We start from the raw sequence: 17,395 nt of genomic DNA on the forward strand, positions 1-17,395 counted from the left end.
AAGAATACGCGATTAAAAAAATTTTAAAATGCATATTTTCATTATTTAAATCCCTTTTTGGAACGCTCCTGACCGCTGACCTACAAAGGTTTATCGAGAGTACCGTATTCGATCACAAACCTAACTTTTACTGCGGTTTTAATAGTGAACGACAAAAACAGACCTTTTTACCTAGACACACAGTTGAATAAGACATTTTTTAAATTTTAAATATTAACAAGTATTATTTTTTTATTTAAAAACTTGATAATAATTATTTTCGAATGTTAGGTTATTTTTAATACTGTTAACGTCTTCACTATGTTTGTAATTGTATATGAGTTTTTAGTACTTTGTTCTATTAATTATTCAGTTTGTAGTACGTATACCTACTGACATACTGCTTTTTAATGAGTGGTATGATACCTACCTATTTAAAATGCCACTACAGCTAAAAAACACTTATCCGTCCATTACACTTTGTTAATAAATTTGGGATTCGCTGCACTTTGATTTTGACCAATTGCAAAATTCAGGATGACTGGGAAAATCAGCTGTATCGCTTCAACGTTCCAACGCTATGTTGCGAAGTAGAGCGCTGAGTTAAAGGTCGAGTAACTTTTTTATTATTTTTTTCTGTCTTTATTAGGCCTTCTGAATAGGTAAATAAAATTAATGACATTATGACTGAATCACCCTGTATATGTAACTGAATTTATGACATACTTTTTTGTAGCAATATTATGTATTTATTTTTTTCACGCATTATTTGTTGGTACTAGAACAATATTCACTGGCGAAAAGTATTACTTTATACACTTATTGCTAAATATTTTATGAATAAAGTTAGACCGCGGATTCTTGCAACTTTAAAAAATTACCTTACACTCCTCGTATAAATGTTGTTTGAAGAAACATTGAGAATTTTATATACTTCATTATTCTAAACTTTGCAGGAAAAAGCTGCAATACCCTAATGATAGGAAATAGTGAACGCCGTTTTTAACAAGCTTAATTAATTAAAACCTATTTACGATCCCCTGTTGTTCAGTAAGGGTTGAACGAGTAAGCGATGATTACAATTGAGCATGAAATTGAAACACAATTAAACATGTAGTCGATATAACAGAAATTGGCCGCAACAGACCTGAAAAATTGTCGTTGAATTGTTGTATTCCCGGTGCCCTTTTTTGGAGCCGCATCATGACGATCTCGGTTATTTTAAGAGACACAAGGTCGGTCAAATTAGAACAAAGTTGTGGAATTTCATTGCAAATAACAACCAGAGATTTGACTTATCCTTAAATAGCCAATTATATTTCAATATTTAGTATGAATAGGGTGTCCCCCAGGGTGTTGGGTAGCCATTGTCAGGAATAAAAAAATATTTGAATAGGTAGATAAATGTTTCGTACAATATTGTCACGTCTGGGGGTTTACACTGAGCTGCAAGGGTAGGAGGTTGCAAGAGAAAGAAAACAAATAGTTATTACAAATCAGCTCTTTACTCCCAATGGTCTTGGTAGGTCGCACATATAAAATCATCTACAAAATTACCAGAAATAATCTTACATAACATGATTTTATAATCATGGAGAAGCTTTGTTAATCATGTAGACATATGTGCCATATGTATTCAAAATTGCAGCGCTCACATATTTGACAATTAAAATGTTATAACTTTTTTTTTAGATATTTTAAAATTTAAACGATGAAATTAACATAATCACTTTAGTATTGACTAAACTAGACTTAAAGAAACTTATTAGTTCTACATATTCAGAGACGCAGCAGCATATAATTTAAAAACTTTTTTTTTCAACTTGTGCAACTATCATATTTTTGTGGTGACCATTTTTAAGTTTTATGCACAGCAGTAATAAAAAAACTAAGATATTAATTAGTTCTCAAAAATAATTCATGTTTATTTTAACTGTTCAGAAATATATACGTTTATGAATATTTTTCTATAATTTTGTTGAGATTTTTCCATTTAGACCTTAGATATAAGTAGACGCGGTGCATTGTAAATACATACCGCAAGCCAAAAATTGATCTCAAAACTTTGTAACCACGTAAAATAAATTTCAATTTGGCACACTCTTATCCCTTGTTTTATCGATTTATTATAAAAAGCCGCGTTGGACAGAAGCCAAACTATTAAATATCCTTTAAATAGTCTTCCCATGCAGGAAAATAATGGTTGAAATATTACACCTACATTTCATCCTCCTTCCTATTATAAAAGATTAAATATATTGGGGAACCATAAACAGCAGTCGATTTTTGCACTTGGAAGTATCTAATGAGAAAATGGCATAATTCTTGTTGCAGAGTTCTGATCCATGTTTTTATCCACCCATCAATTTATGAATTCATCTTTCTATCCAGTAGTTCATGCATGAATACGCATATTTATCCATCCACCTGTACCACCTATAAAACCCACCCATGCACCCATCTATCCATCTACATTTTGTGCTGAGAGATGAAATAACAGCCTAGAAGATTGAGAATGCAATAAAACTTGTAGATTATTCTACTTTCTAAACAAAAGAAAACGATATATACAAATCATTCTTATTTTTGTTGCTATAACGTGTTCTCTTTTCTTCAAAGGATCTCTGCAAAGGGTTGCTCTTTCGTTTAATCCCTCTATATTTCGTTTCTCTTTCTAACCAATAAAAATCGGCCAACATGTTGTGATCCCATCTTCCTTGATATCGCTATTCTATAACCTTCATATCCTGATGAGATCGTTCGCCTTGTTCTTTGCTATAATCTCTAAGATTTTCAGGAGACCAATCCAGATGTGAATGAAGGAAGTGCAACTTGTAGTCCTCAAACATCCCAGGTCTTGGAAGTCTTTTATCAATTTTAATACAATTTCATCATAATTAGGACTTTTGTTGTTTCCTAAAAAAATTGTACAACTTTGAAACTAGTCCAAGCACTCTTCTAACGCTACTCATTGTAGTGATGAATCCTTGAACAATGTCAGAATCTGACGTCCATCGAATACATCTTGTTTCAATTTCGCCTCAGAAATATTCAGAAATTTTCGCCCTTTATATATATATATAGTGCTAAAACTTGTTGGTTGTTAAAAAGAGAAACGAACTCTCAACAACATTATCGCAAACTGCTTCGATGTTTTGCGTTGAACGACTTCCTGAAGGACGGCCAGAGTATTTTAGGTCATTGATCCAGTCTCCCTGAATTATTTAATTAAACTCTTCATAGTTGATTAAGTTAAATCACTATTATGTGCGCAAACTGAAAATTATAGCTGTCAAAGCTTCATTATTTTTAAAATATTGTTCAACAATGAAAACGCGTTGTTCTTTCTGCAGCGCTCTATTTTTAGTAACCCTGAACAACCTCACCAAACCAAAACTCAATTTGTCCACAAGATGCACAGATCAAGAACGGAGTCCGCTGTATCAGTGATAAACACAGGAGACCGTAATACAGGGCAGGTATAGTTGTTACGATATCAATTGGAACCTGTGAATCTTAAAGCACAGGACCATCTGCACTTCTTTTGAAATTTCATCCTATGCTTTAGCCATGATCTGTCTCGAATAGCCATTGGACGAGTCCAGTATTGGTAGACCAGTCCGCCTGATGTAGAATCGACGGCGGCACGCTGGTCGTCAAAGCAAACCTGTATTGGTCCACTAGGTCGTAAATCATTTTTTGCATGGTATTCTATAATTAGTTTGGTGTCGAACGTNNGCGGCGCGGGAATTTCATTGCGATATTCGCAAATTCAAAATTAGATATTATTTAAGTAAAGTAGATATATTATTATTGTTATTATTATTATTGTTACTGTTTAGAAATTTATAATATCAATAAACAAAAAATAATTTTAATAAATAAAAATTCAGCATTGCTAAAATGTATCAAAAAGTGAGGTGATGAATATATACACGAGGTCGGCGCAGAGTGGAGTGCCCGAGCGGCGCGGCTCGCAAGTCAAAATGTATATTGTTAATAGGTAAAATAATACGCATTGCAATGTAATTACACCAAATAACTCCTCCGTATTTTGTCAAGGTATATTTAAAGATTACTTTTAAATTTTAGTAACATAAAAACCTTGATTTTTTGTTATTGCTTTTTAGTCTTGAAAATGACAGTTTTTGCATTTTTTCGTACATTAAATTGTTTATAACTCAGAAACCGTTGATTTTAGGAGCATAGTGCATAGGAACTATTTTGTTTAGAATACCCCGAAATACCTAATAAAACTTTTTCCGGGGCAAAACAAGTTATTTTTGGGATTTGTTTAAAAAAAATTAGTTTAAAAAAATTGTGAGCAGGTTACCGGCCGGTAACATTTTGATCCTCATTCAGGGACATCTCACGGAGGTGATTATGCAAAAAAATCGAATCCACTAATTTTTGTCATACGAAGCCGCCGAATTATTTACAAAATTTTTAAATAATTTAAATAATTATTTACAAAAAATTTGAGAATATCGTCAACTGAATAGGAATATAGCTCGGAATATGGTATATCTAGACGAGACAGGGCAAAATTTTTCTGGGCGCCTATGGATTTCGTAGACTTTATGAGTTAAATGTTTTTATGCGGTTCCAACTTATATTGTAACGACTATACCTTTTGTCCAATGTTATGCATATCGATATTCAGACAAAGAATTAGCTCCGGAAAATAAAATTCAACAAAAAGATTTCTGATACGCGTTCTTTGATCATGGCCAGTAAAATGTAAATTTCTGTCAGAAACTGTATATTTTTAGGTCAGTCATAAAAAAAATATATTATATTTTTAAAAAAATGCCCATTCAGTTGATATTTGTATTACAATTATGTAAAATTACTCCTTTATTAAGTGTATCTTTCTTTTCCGTAGTTTTATTCGTTTAGTAGAAAATGTGGTCGGGCAGATGTCAATGCGTTTATGAATTTTTCCTCGGACGTCGTTGAAATGCCTCCGCCTTGACAAAGGGCGGCATTTTATTTCGATAAAACATTTTCCGGTCTGGAAATCCCCATATATTTAATCTTGACACTGCGACACGGCTAATATTTCTCCTGGACCGTCGTCTTACAAGACACTGATAAAAATACTAGCTGACGTATATTTGACATTAGTGCTTCTAAACATCCAGTAAACATCTTAAGACGATATCAAACACAGCTGTCGGCAGCCGACGGAGGCCAGTTGCCGGGCAACCTGCGGCATCAGCGAGAAAGTTTTATTATGTGTGAGACGCAACGCAAAGTATAAGGCTTTTTACTTAGATGCGTGTTGTGGACAGAGAATTCTCAGGCAGTATTTATTTTTCTTTTCCGTGTGCCCGTCCCATTTATCTGTAAATTCGTTTAACGTTAAGAGATAAAGGTATTAGAATGTTTCGGAGGTTGCTACTTCCAGATTTTTTTTTGTATTAAATACTTACTACAAAGGGCATTAGGTAATATTGTACTGTAAAATGAGTGAAATTTCACTGTATTGGTATGAGTACAATTGCGATATTATTAACATATTAATTGCAATATTATTAATATTATTATTAAACTATTACTGCAAATGTGACGAATTTTGCTCAATTCTAAGTTTCTGTTACTATCTATTGATGTGAGTACAACTTTTACTCCCCTGTGAGCCATTTTTTACTTAGTTATGAGATATAAGAACAATTAATAGTTAAGTTTTCTCTAATATATGATTTAATTTCAATTATCTACATATTATTGGGTTATTTTTATTGAAACTCTTTAATATTTGGTCAATCCATCTAATTTCGTAGTTAAACAAATATATTTTCGTACTTAGTGAAATTATTTACCTCTGACAGATGCAGCGGAATTATTTGGGTCGAATTTTATACTTAATCAAGTGGTATTGTAATAATTATAATAACTTAACAAATATTCTTCAAATATGTAGGTATTAAAATGGGGTCTATAACTGAAATCGAAACTCGATTAGGGGCTTAGGCAACCCAACATTGCACGACTGGTACTGATAACGAAAATTCCCTAAATCTTGGAGTCATCAATATTAATTATTAATTTACAGTGAACAGTAACAAACCGTTACGCCGGTGCTGGGACAGCTAATGCGGTAGCTGATTGGTTGAATAGAATCTCGTGAAAAATTACGCCAACCACAACCGATGAAAGAGAATGTTGTGTCTTAATGTAATCCTGATCTTATTGTTTTAATAATTTTTAATTGCCAACATGAAGGCAATAAAATTACTGTTCCAAACAAAACTACTGCTCACCTGGTTTGAACTCTTACGAAATATAAACCAATCTGATGGATAAATTATGCAAAAGTTTTAAATTATTGTCAGTATTAAAAATATGATTGTGTACTTATGTAGAGAGGTACTTAAAATTACACGAACACAAAATTGCACAAGTCTGAACACGGTTTTAGATTTAATGTTTTGGAAAATTTGGAAATTGATACTACTACTACTACAACAATAACAAAAATGTATTATATTATTTTCGTTATTTAAATAAAATTAATGTAAAGATGACTCATTTTTTTAACAAATAAGTGTATGTTTACCTTATTTGTACATATATACAGGGTGTCCCAGGACGTTAAAATAACTTGACAGGTTCCTATAAAAATTTTCCCTATATATCACTCCCCCCCCTCCCTACGGAGATACAAGCCCCTAAAGGATGCCCCTGAAAATTGATTTTTTTTAATACCTTTTAAAATACTTTGTGTAATTTAATTATTTTTTAAAACGATGGGGAACAGATAAAACTCCTTAAAAATTAATCCATGAAAACAATTTGGCTTATACGGTTTACCAGGGACGGACTAGCACAATAATGTTAATTTTCTACATCCTTTACGATAAAGCCACAAAAATAATATTTTTAGATACCTTGAACCTTAAACTAAAAGAAGACACTCAGGGTTGAATTGATAAAATCGAGAAAAAAACTTTTTTTTTAATATAATTTTCATTCCATAATTTTGTACGTTGCCGTCGGTTCAACATGAGCTCCTTCTAATGTTATACATTTCCTAACTCTGCGAATTGAAGATTGTTGGATCCTACACAATGCTTTAACATTGATCCTTATTTCGCGACAATCAAAATTAATCCTTGCTAATAAGTTTTCCCTAGTGTCGACTGTATAGTATAGACTAAAGTTTTAAATATCCCCACAAAAAAAAATCTAATGGGTTTAAATCTGGTGATCGAGGATTCCAAACCACTGGTCCTCCTCTTCCTATTCAACGATTTTCAAAATGCCTGAGATCCCCCTATATATAAAACGTACCCTGTAGAAATCCGAGAGATTGGCCACATATTCTGAGTCACCCTGTATATAAAGTGGTCGTTAAGAGAATTAACAACTACAGGAAGGAAATCCTTTGAAGTGGCGCTTTTTTTTCTTGGTTTAAAAATCAGAAAACACCTCCAAAATCTAAAAATGTATTATTTTTATATATTTTTCATAAAACTATATGAAAATAAACAAAATGGAAAAATGTTTATATCTTTTAGTTTTTGTCAATTTGCAGGTATTTGAAAATTTTTAACCCAAACTATTCAAATGCTCAACTTCTTGAAGGGTTGAAATAAAAAAATTATGAAAGCTACTCTAAATGGGTATCAAATAATACCAAAAATTCAGGAAAATAAATTAAAAATGGTTCGGTCACGACCGCGACCTCAGTTATTTTATATGGAATGACCCATATGTATATGCATAAAGAAAAATTTAACTAATCTCATCTAACTTTGGGAAATCACATAAAAAGAAAATTTTAACTTCATAGATAGTTAGTTTAGATAGGGTCAAGTAAAATTTTGTTTATATGTATTACGAGTAATACATAGAGATACATTTGATAATTCAAAATATGTTTAACTTAATGTAACATTACGCAGAAATATATCTCAAGATACATTAAGAAATTCATATAGGGAATTATGTATACTGATTCTAAATGAATCCATACGAACGAAATGTATCAAATACGGAAAAATAAGCCTATTTATCCCAACTAGCTAACCTTTTGTAAATCACTGTTCAATGATGCAGTTACCCGTCAAAAATCGTCAAAATAAATGTATCAGATATTTGCAGATTATTTTGCCAATGTTTCTAATACATGCACACGATGTACAAGATCTGAAATATGAGCTTATGACAAATATCTCGTCAGATATTCCTAAACGTTCTACCCAGGAGTGTATAGTTACCAATTATCTCATATAAACATATTAACTGCTTCTTTGAAGTGTTGATAGTAGTTCTTCCATTAGGGACGATTCGTTTTCTTCGTTCTATACTTATTTACTGTAACTTAAGAGAACTTTCACATACTGAATACATTAGCTTGTTGAATAGGTCCTATTTGTATACCCGTATCGATATGCACCATCCACACGAGGCATTTATTTCCACATTTATATAGTCTAATTAATGATTTCCCTAAACATCGTATCAAATCTAACCTAAAAACATACAACATTTACAAATGCATAAATTCGTGTATAAATGCTTAAAATAGTGTATAAATCTCGGGACTAATATACCTTTAATTTTACGTTTTGATTAAAAATTAATAATTTATCAGTCATTGGCTGAGAAAATGTACGCATACAAACATGTGGTTTGGTTAACTTCGACAATAGATATAAATCTTTCCATTCCTACAGAATTATATAATATATAATGCAATCTAATAAAAATCAGCGTCAGCGAATTAATTGGTTTTTAATATTTGCAACAATCTCTAGAGCATATTCCAACTTGCAAATTTAACGTAACATCGTGTAATTGGAGTTTGTTTGCTGTTTAAATCTACAGCTAAATCTCGGTGTTATTTCCTTTGTCGCCTAATTTTCAGTGAATACATATTCCATTTGCAACTTTAGGTCAGTAAAACACATTACCACGCAAGGATTTTCCTGCTATTAAGCTACGTGTTACGGTTAGTCCTTACGTTAAGGCTATCAAACAGAAGTCAGTGTCAGCAAATTTGCTTCTGGGTTCTGTAACTTGATATCCTTTTAAGGTAGGACAACTTTGTGCGGAATTACAGATCTTTGTGGGTGTAAACTTCTCGTTTAATGTGTACTATAACCTTTGGTGGACTAACATTCTAACAACAACTCATGTATTTAGATGGGAGACAGAAGTCTTGTATTCACGTATCTTCTAAATAACCTAATCCTCTTGTTTTAGTCGGAAACGAAAACAGTTTTTGATTTTTCTACATCCTACCAATATATCTGGAAAAAATATTTAGTTAGGCATTTCACAATTCGTTTTTAATATTCAGAGTGTTATTAACAATGAGACAGCTTTATGTCATTAAGAGAGCTTCCTTTCGATGTAAATATAGGTTGTTCAATTTAAAAAATGAATGTTGTTAGCATTTTGGATTGTATCAATCAAAGTAAACATTAAAGCTAATAAAATAATCAAGAGTACGTTTTCAATTCCTCTAATTTTAAAAAAATGTCAATTATAACTTATAGATAGATCGAGATTTCGTTTGAAAAATCTCAAACTTTACGAGAACTAAAAAGAAATAATTATTCACTTGATGGAGAACAGCATGAAGAGAACTCTTGTTTTAACCATATCTAATGGCGTACAATTAAAATACTAATTTTCTGCATGTAATGTAAAAAAATAACAAAGAATAAGCTTTTAATTGTTATACGTTATATGTTCTTTCAGATCGTTCGTAAATTATAGCAACGCTTAAAACTTAAAGAATTTCTTGCCATGCTCTGTATCTATTTTCTACCTTTCGTTCGTTATTTTTTTGCAATTTTCTTTTATATTCGAAAAGTTTAAATAATTTAGAAATTGAAAAAGAAATCATGTTACTTTTATAGCTTGATGTAATACCAGTACATTTATTGCAATAAAATGTAAACATATCAAACCTTATATCGCTGTAATCCTGAAAAAGCATTCTATTCTAGTATGACATAATATACAATGTGTTATATTAAAAAATCATGTTTTGTTTGCCACGCATTTTAAAAGAACCCAAAATTTAATATAATCGCACGATACTTCTACTTGATATCTACAACTATATTATTTAGCATTTTTTCTAAACTTAAAAACCACAAAGTTAAGACCTTTATAATCAATAATAATGCATTGTGAAGTAAAATATTTATGAGTTCTAAATATGCCAGTTTCTTTATTTTAATTAGTGACGTATCATTCATTGAAAAATTGCACCACCTAATGACATGTGTACACCAATGGATGTTTCAATTCAAATGAAACTATACAGGGTTAGAACTATTTAAAGGGAGACTACAGGGATATCGGAAACCGTTAGTCATACAGGGTGGCTCAAATTACAAAAAAGTTGCACAATTATGGGGTGAGTGTTTTGGTGAAAACAGATCCAAGATATCTTCGATAGTTTCTGAGATATCTCGAAAAAAGTGAAAATATCGATTTTCTATTTTTCGTTATAACTCATTTGTTTTTTAAGATAGTCTCACGAAATTTTGTATCTAGGCATTATCCAACACGGCGATTTTAATGGCGAGTTCAAATTTTTTCTATCTTCCATTGTTTCAGAGTCGCGATAGTCAACTTTTTTTTTTCTTATGGACGCCATATTGGTTCTTATGGATGGATAAAAAAAAAATACGAATTCAACGATGTATTTTACAAAAATATCCTGTCTGCCTGCAGCAATTTGAATTTCTTTTTAATTTTTCTGAAATAGTAGGCTGATGTCCGAATTGTCATTTTCTTTAGTGTAAAACATAACATGGCGTTCCATTTAAATTAACAANAGTGTAAAACATAACACTATTTTTTATGAAGTTTTCGAAAATGATGTAGAAAAACAAATGAAGTTCAAACAAAATGGCCCGGGATATTAACTTTGTTAATTTAAATGGAACACCATGTTATGTTTTACACTAAAGAAAATGACAATTCGGACATCAGCCTACTATTTCAGAAAAATTAAAAAGAAATTCAAATTGCCGCAGGCAGACAGGATATTTTTGTAAAGTGTGATACATCGTTGAATTCGTATTTTTTTTCTTTATCCATCCATGAGGAGAACCAATATGGCGCCCATAAGAAAAAAAAAAGTTGACTATCGCGACTCTAAAACAATGGAAGATAGAAAAAATCTGAACTCACCATTGAAATCGCCGTGTTGGATAATGCCTAGATACAAAATTTCGTGAGGCTATCTTGAAAAACAAATGAGTTATAACGAAAAATAGAAAATCGATATTTTCACTTTTTTCGAGATATCTCAGAAACTATCGAAGATATCTTGAATCTGTTTTCACCAAAACACTCGCCCCATAATTGTGCAACTTTTTTGTAATTTGAGCCACCCTGTATGACTAACGGTTTCCGATATCCCTGTAGTCTCCCTTTAAATAGTTCTAACCCTGTATACCCATAAAGGGTGGCCCAATTAAAACAGTCCACCTGAAATATTTTCAATGCAGCAGGTTTTTTCGGAAAATTCCGAAACAGGTCGATTTTGCTTTCTTTTGATCATAAATTCATGGATGCAGGGTCATCCCCCTAAACGGGGTGGCAAACCCTTCAAGAATCTTAAATGGCAGGGGGGGGGGGTTAAGTGGCACATCATTTTAAAGGTATTTCAATTCCCTTTACAGACATACTGAAATTGTTTTATTCTGCCTTAAAATTTATGTAAAAAACCTGTTAGAAGTGTCGGTGAAATAAATCTAAAAAAAAGTTTTCAAACAAATTTTAATTAATTAAGTGTTTAAACTACGACCCATTTACTTCCATACAGAAATAAAACCTTTGTTCAACATTTTCCCGAACATATTGTAGCATTTCAGGGGTTATTTCATTCAATGAAACCCCTTTTACCAATCCAATGTTCGGGAAAATGTTGATTCAAAAAATCATGTACAGCAGCTGCATAGTGTGGCAGAGCGCCATCCTGTTGAAAAAAATGCATCATTCTCTGGGATCTGATCATCGTTTTCAATAATCTCCACAAATTCTTGCAGTTACCCGGACCATTTCATTATTTCGAAAATAGAGAGTGACAATTGTCTTTGCAGTCGTGTAAGCCATGATAATTTGAATCGTTTGCTTCAAAATAGCGAATAATAACAAATCAATGGATTTCACTACATAGACAATTCTGACTGATGTAAAATCGGAATAAAACTACATGTAAAATTCTAATAAAACCCATGACCTTATCAAGACTTCGATGATAAACCTCATTTTTCACAGTTTCATTATCCGGTGAGTTTTTTATTACTATTTCAAGTCCTTTTTTCGATTATTTCACCGACACTTCCAACAGTTTTTTTACATTCATTTTCAGGCAGAATTAAAAAAAAATCAGCATGTTTGTAAAGGGAATTGAAATACATATAAAATGATGTGCCAAAGGGGTTGCCACCCCCTTTAGGGGGATGACTCTACACCTATGAATTTTTGGTCAAAAGATGTCCCCCTTGAAAGCAAAATCGACCTGTTTCGGGATTTTTGAAAAAACCTGTCCCAATGAAAATATTTCAGGTGGACTGTTTTAATTGGGCCACCCTGTATATTATTCACCATGTAATATTAAAGAACAATAATTACTATGGAGGTTTGCGATATATGACTAAATTGGGTAATTTTTTAAACTTCAGCGCTATGTATCTTAATTTTCATCATAGTGTAGTGAAATTCAATTAATTCTTATCAGACACCCTATATACAGGGTGTTTTCTAAGTTCACATCATAATTTCAGAAGAGTGTTCCTTATATCATTTTATATTAAAAAGTCTTGATAGAGACATTTGAATTAAAATAAAATACTTATAACATCTCGAACATCTCTAAAGATATAAACTGATGAACTCAGTTGTAAGTAAACATGTATTTTTCGAAAAAACAGGCCATTTTCGAGTGACTATTTTTTTTTATTTATAAGCTTGTATGTGGCATAATAAATAAATTTAAAATAAGTTAAATACTACTGGTTTCGATATACAATCGATCACACCAAATAACTGCAGGATGACCCCCAGAACAAAAGTTGTAAGGTTTTAAGGCCTGTACGATAATGACCTTGGGTTTGACCCAGGGGTCAAATTTAGGGGTAATTTCAAGGTCAATTTCAAATAGAAACACCATTTGTTTTATCCAAAAATGGAAAGAGCAGGAAATTTTACGTTCAAAGATGTATTTGATTCCTAGGGAAGGTCAAATCAGTTTTCCGACTGAAATGTTTACATTTTATGGCATAGGTTGCTTAATTTTTGTGGCAAATTCAGTACAAACTACCGTGGTCATGATTTATGGTTTAATTGTGACTCTGATCTTGAGCCCTGGGGTCAAATTTATGGGTCATTTAAGGGTTAACTTTGGATTTGGTTTTTCAATCCAAAGATCCCTAGGAATCAATCTGACCGAAGATCAAATACATCTTCGAACGTAAGATTTCCTGCTCTTTCTATTTCTTTCCATGAGACAGATGGGGTTTCTATTTGAAATTCTAAAGTTCCAACCAAGGTCATTATCGTACGACCCTTTTAAAACCTTATAACTTTTGTTCTGGAAGTTTTTCAATTGGAGGTCTTCCTGCAAAGTTATTTGTGGTGATCGATTAAAATAGGACAACCTGTATATTAAAAATCGTAATCTACTTTTAAAAATGTTTGTATGTTACCAAAATAAAATCAATATTTCTCTTTTTAAGTTCTATTATTAAATTTTTTATCCAAAGTAAAAATTGTTTTGTTTAAATTAAGTCATTCGATAAGTAACCTTAATAATGTTTTATTAAATGATCAGTTCAATATTAATAAATAAAATTATTTTATTTCTACGATCTACATGCCCAAATATGCCAAAACATATATTTATTTCAAGTAGGAAAACGGATAAATTTCTATTTTCAATACTAATGCGACACTCAATTCTGTAAATTATTATTGGACCAAATTTTCTGCTTTGAAAGTTCCTCATTTAGTATTAAGTATCTGGGGCAGTATGTATGAAAAATACCGAATATTATGTTTTTAGTTCGCCCTTCTCTAGATAAAATAAAAGTCCATGACGTATGAATAAAGTTCCAAATTGTCCCATTGTCCCATTATTCCATATCAGGAAAGTAAAGGCAATTCCAAATGGAAACGTTACTACTAGAATGGCGCCATTGTATGCCGTAATCAAACTTTACAATTACTGCTGGAAGTTAAAACTTGGAATGCGACGGCGTTTATGTAACTGATATTATTCTGTTTATTCCGTACGCTTATTAAAAAGCTGATATTCTAACGGTTTCGCTGGTGGTTCATTAAATTTAACGATGTCACGACAGTAGAATTTTAAAAGAACGAAGCTCATAACGGTTTTAGTTTATCCTTCTGTAACTGGAGTCGGTGCTTAATTTCTTTATCCGCTCTTACACGGTGTTAGCGAACAAGAGTTTTATCCTTTATTATCAATTCTCTTGTAGCGTCCTATAGATAACTTTAATTACAATGTGGAAGTTACTTTTTCCAAGACCTAAAGATAGTGTAATGAAAATCAAAACAAAGTGTTATTTCACATGACTACACAAAACTAATGATTTGAGAAATGTATATTAATATAGTATTGTACCAAACTTCCTTTATTTAGCATAATTTGTATACAACAATTTAAAAACTTCGTTGTTTCACAATAGCAACAGTACCACTGAACGTTCAAAAACTTTCCCCTGTTAAAATTTATATAGATTTTTAAGAACAGTATTAATACCTAAGCTTCTAAGAACGTGAAAGAAAGAAACAGAACATATTCTAGAAATATCATGACAGAAATAAGTAAATAAATGTACGAACAATGTTCACTAAGGTGATTTTCGGCTACACTGCGTCCCTCTTAAAGGTGATCGTCCATATCAGCAATTGGGGTCATCTGCGATGGGTGTTCGGTATTGGGCCAAACAATCCGGGTGCACGACTTTCATTTTCGGTCTGAATCCTGTAAACCATGTCGTTGATCCCCTTGATTACAGAATATGGATATTCCCAGGAGTTCTGGAGCTAGGAGATTTTTCCTTCTTCTTTACTGGGTCCAGCAGCCATACAAGATCTACTGCCTGAAACACACTGGTGCTGGCTCGAATATTATACCGTGTTTTCATCCAATCGCTTTCAAACAATTTTTTGCCGGTCTTTGTCATGGATAGCATCGATTCTTTTGGTTAAGTCTGGTGTGTCAACTTGGTCTTATGGGTGGTCACAAACAATATTGAAGGATACTCTTAAGTCAAGAGTATGGTGGTTGGTATCGTTCCGATATTCTCATGGACAGCTGATTGATAGCTGCTAACAACTATTCGCAGATGATTCTCTGGACTTGGATTAAATCTCTCCACTATGCCGTTAACTGTGGATGCAGGGTTGTCCCACTGCTCTCTTTCTCTATCCATTACACTGAAAGAAATGGGCTTATTAAACTGTTTATCTAGAATAATGTGTATAGCGCATATTAAAACTTTTATAACCAATATACAACTGTTATTAAAAAAAGCAATCATCTCCATACTCATTATTCAATCAGTTTAACTGGAAGGTGCTTAATACACCTTATGCATTTATGAAATAAAGGTTATAATGAATTACTTATACATTATTAGGTATAGTAGGGAAGATTTGTTGTATAAAGACCAGTATCCGAATTTGTATATAACAATTGTATTAACAGAATTATTCGTTCTTATACTGAATATGTTTCCGTTTTTAACGTGTAAAACACATCTTATAATGGTTAAGTGATCGTCACCTCTCGGTGCATAATCGGTGATGATCGTTGTTATATGTCAGACCCGAGAGCGAAGTGCGCCGACTCAATAAGAAACCTGGCTATTCCAGCCGCTGATTTAGGGTTCGCCGCACGAGCTCATCCCTTCTAAGATTTCTGTAGCATGCTAGCATGAAGCAGAACGGTACTCAACTATCTTATACAGTCCACTTTTATTGTCCATAGATGTTCAATCATTGTCAAAATAAACACACACAACCACAACGTCTTTATTATCTTTACTCAAGAAGAGAAACTACAACAATCGTAAAATTTCCGACAGTCCGCTGTGCATCGACTTACCCACGTCTAGTTTGATGAAAATGGACAGTATATGCACATGTTTTGTGGGATACATGATCATATCGCGTTGTGTGAAATGGAAAATTGTTATGTAAGTATCTAACTGTTTTATGGCTTGTAATTGTTTTGTTTTTTCAATTGTAAATCTTGTCTAAATCTTAAAAATTATTATTTTGTAGGTCCTATTAGAAATCGCTGATGTTAAGTTTTACATAAAATGGAGGAACAGAAGGTTAACGATGACAAAGAAAAGCATGGGTATAAAGTCAATCAACCAGAAGAAATAAAATTATATGGAAAGAAGCTCAACCTTTCTGGGGATGCTTCATTCTTAAGGTGGAAGAGTTATAGTGCAAATTCTCATGTAGTACGAGAAAATACGGGTGCATCGTTGCTAAGAAAATAAACTGGACAGTTTTGGGAGCGATTTGTCATCATTTTTAGTGCTTAAAAGTATGTTTTATGTATGTTTACATTAGAACCTTAGCTTGTAATTACAGTTATCCAATACAATTTCTGAAATCTTAATGACATATGTTTTTAACTCATACAGAGTATACAACAGTTTAATACATTTATTATTATAAAACTTATAACCAGTACTAGATGTTCTAATAACGATATGGAACACTTTAATAACAGTTATTGCTATTATTTCGTAAAAGGTATAAAAAACGTAGTATACTAGTTATACAATAATTTAATAAAGAATAAGGTTTATAGTCACTATACAACTGTGCTAACAATACGCGTTTTATATCCAATATTCACCTGTTTAACTGTCAGATATAGTATACAATGGTCTTATAATGGTATATAGAATTCTAATAAAGAATAAAACGCATTTCTTTCAGTGTAATTGGCAAACTCTTTTGAACACACCTGGAGCAAAATTTCGCCCTTGATCCGAATTCAGTTCTCCTGGAACACCGAATCTGCAGAAGAGATTTTTAACGAGAACTTCTGTTACCATCACTGCCTCTTTATTTGGGATGACATATACTCCTGGTCATTTACTGAAGTAGTCTATCACTACCAGGAAGTAACGATTTCCAAATTATATCTGAGGAAACGGTCCGCCAACGTTACAGTCATTCTTTCAAAGGGAGCTACCATAATATGCTGTTTGCTCTAGCCTAGAAGTCTCTTCTAGTTCTAAGTCTCTTGCTACTGGAGCAGGCAGCACTCAAGGGACACCAATATTCTACATCAGCTCGTCTGTCTAGTCAGTATAACCTTTTTCTAACTTTATTCAAAACCTTGTTTGTCCTCCACCCACTCCACCATAGACTTTCATCACTTCGT

The 17,395-nt window shown here is 32.4% G+C and overlaps 1 protein-coding gene across 1 annotated transcript in view; it reads left to right on the forward strand.

Annotated features, from left to right (window-relative positions):
* Window positions 1-17,395, forward strand: part of LOC108905962 (complexin) — a 1,206,537-nt gene that overhangs the window by 899,772 nt on the left and 289,370 nt on the right. The window lies entirely within an intron of this gene.

The sequence above is a fragment of the Anoplophora glabripennis genome, unplaced genomic scaffold (genome assembly GCF_000390285.2).
Source record: "Anoplophora glabripennis isolate ALB-LARVAE unplaced genomic scaffold, Agla_2.0 scaffold26, whole genome shotgun sequence".
NCBI lineage: Eukaryota > Metazoa > Arthropoda > Insecta > Coleoptera > Cerambycidae > Anoplophora > Anoplophora glabripennis.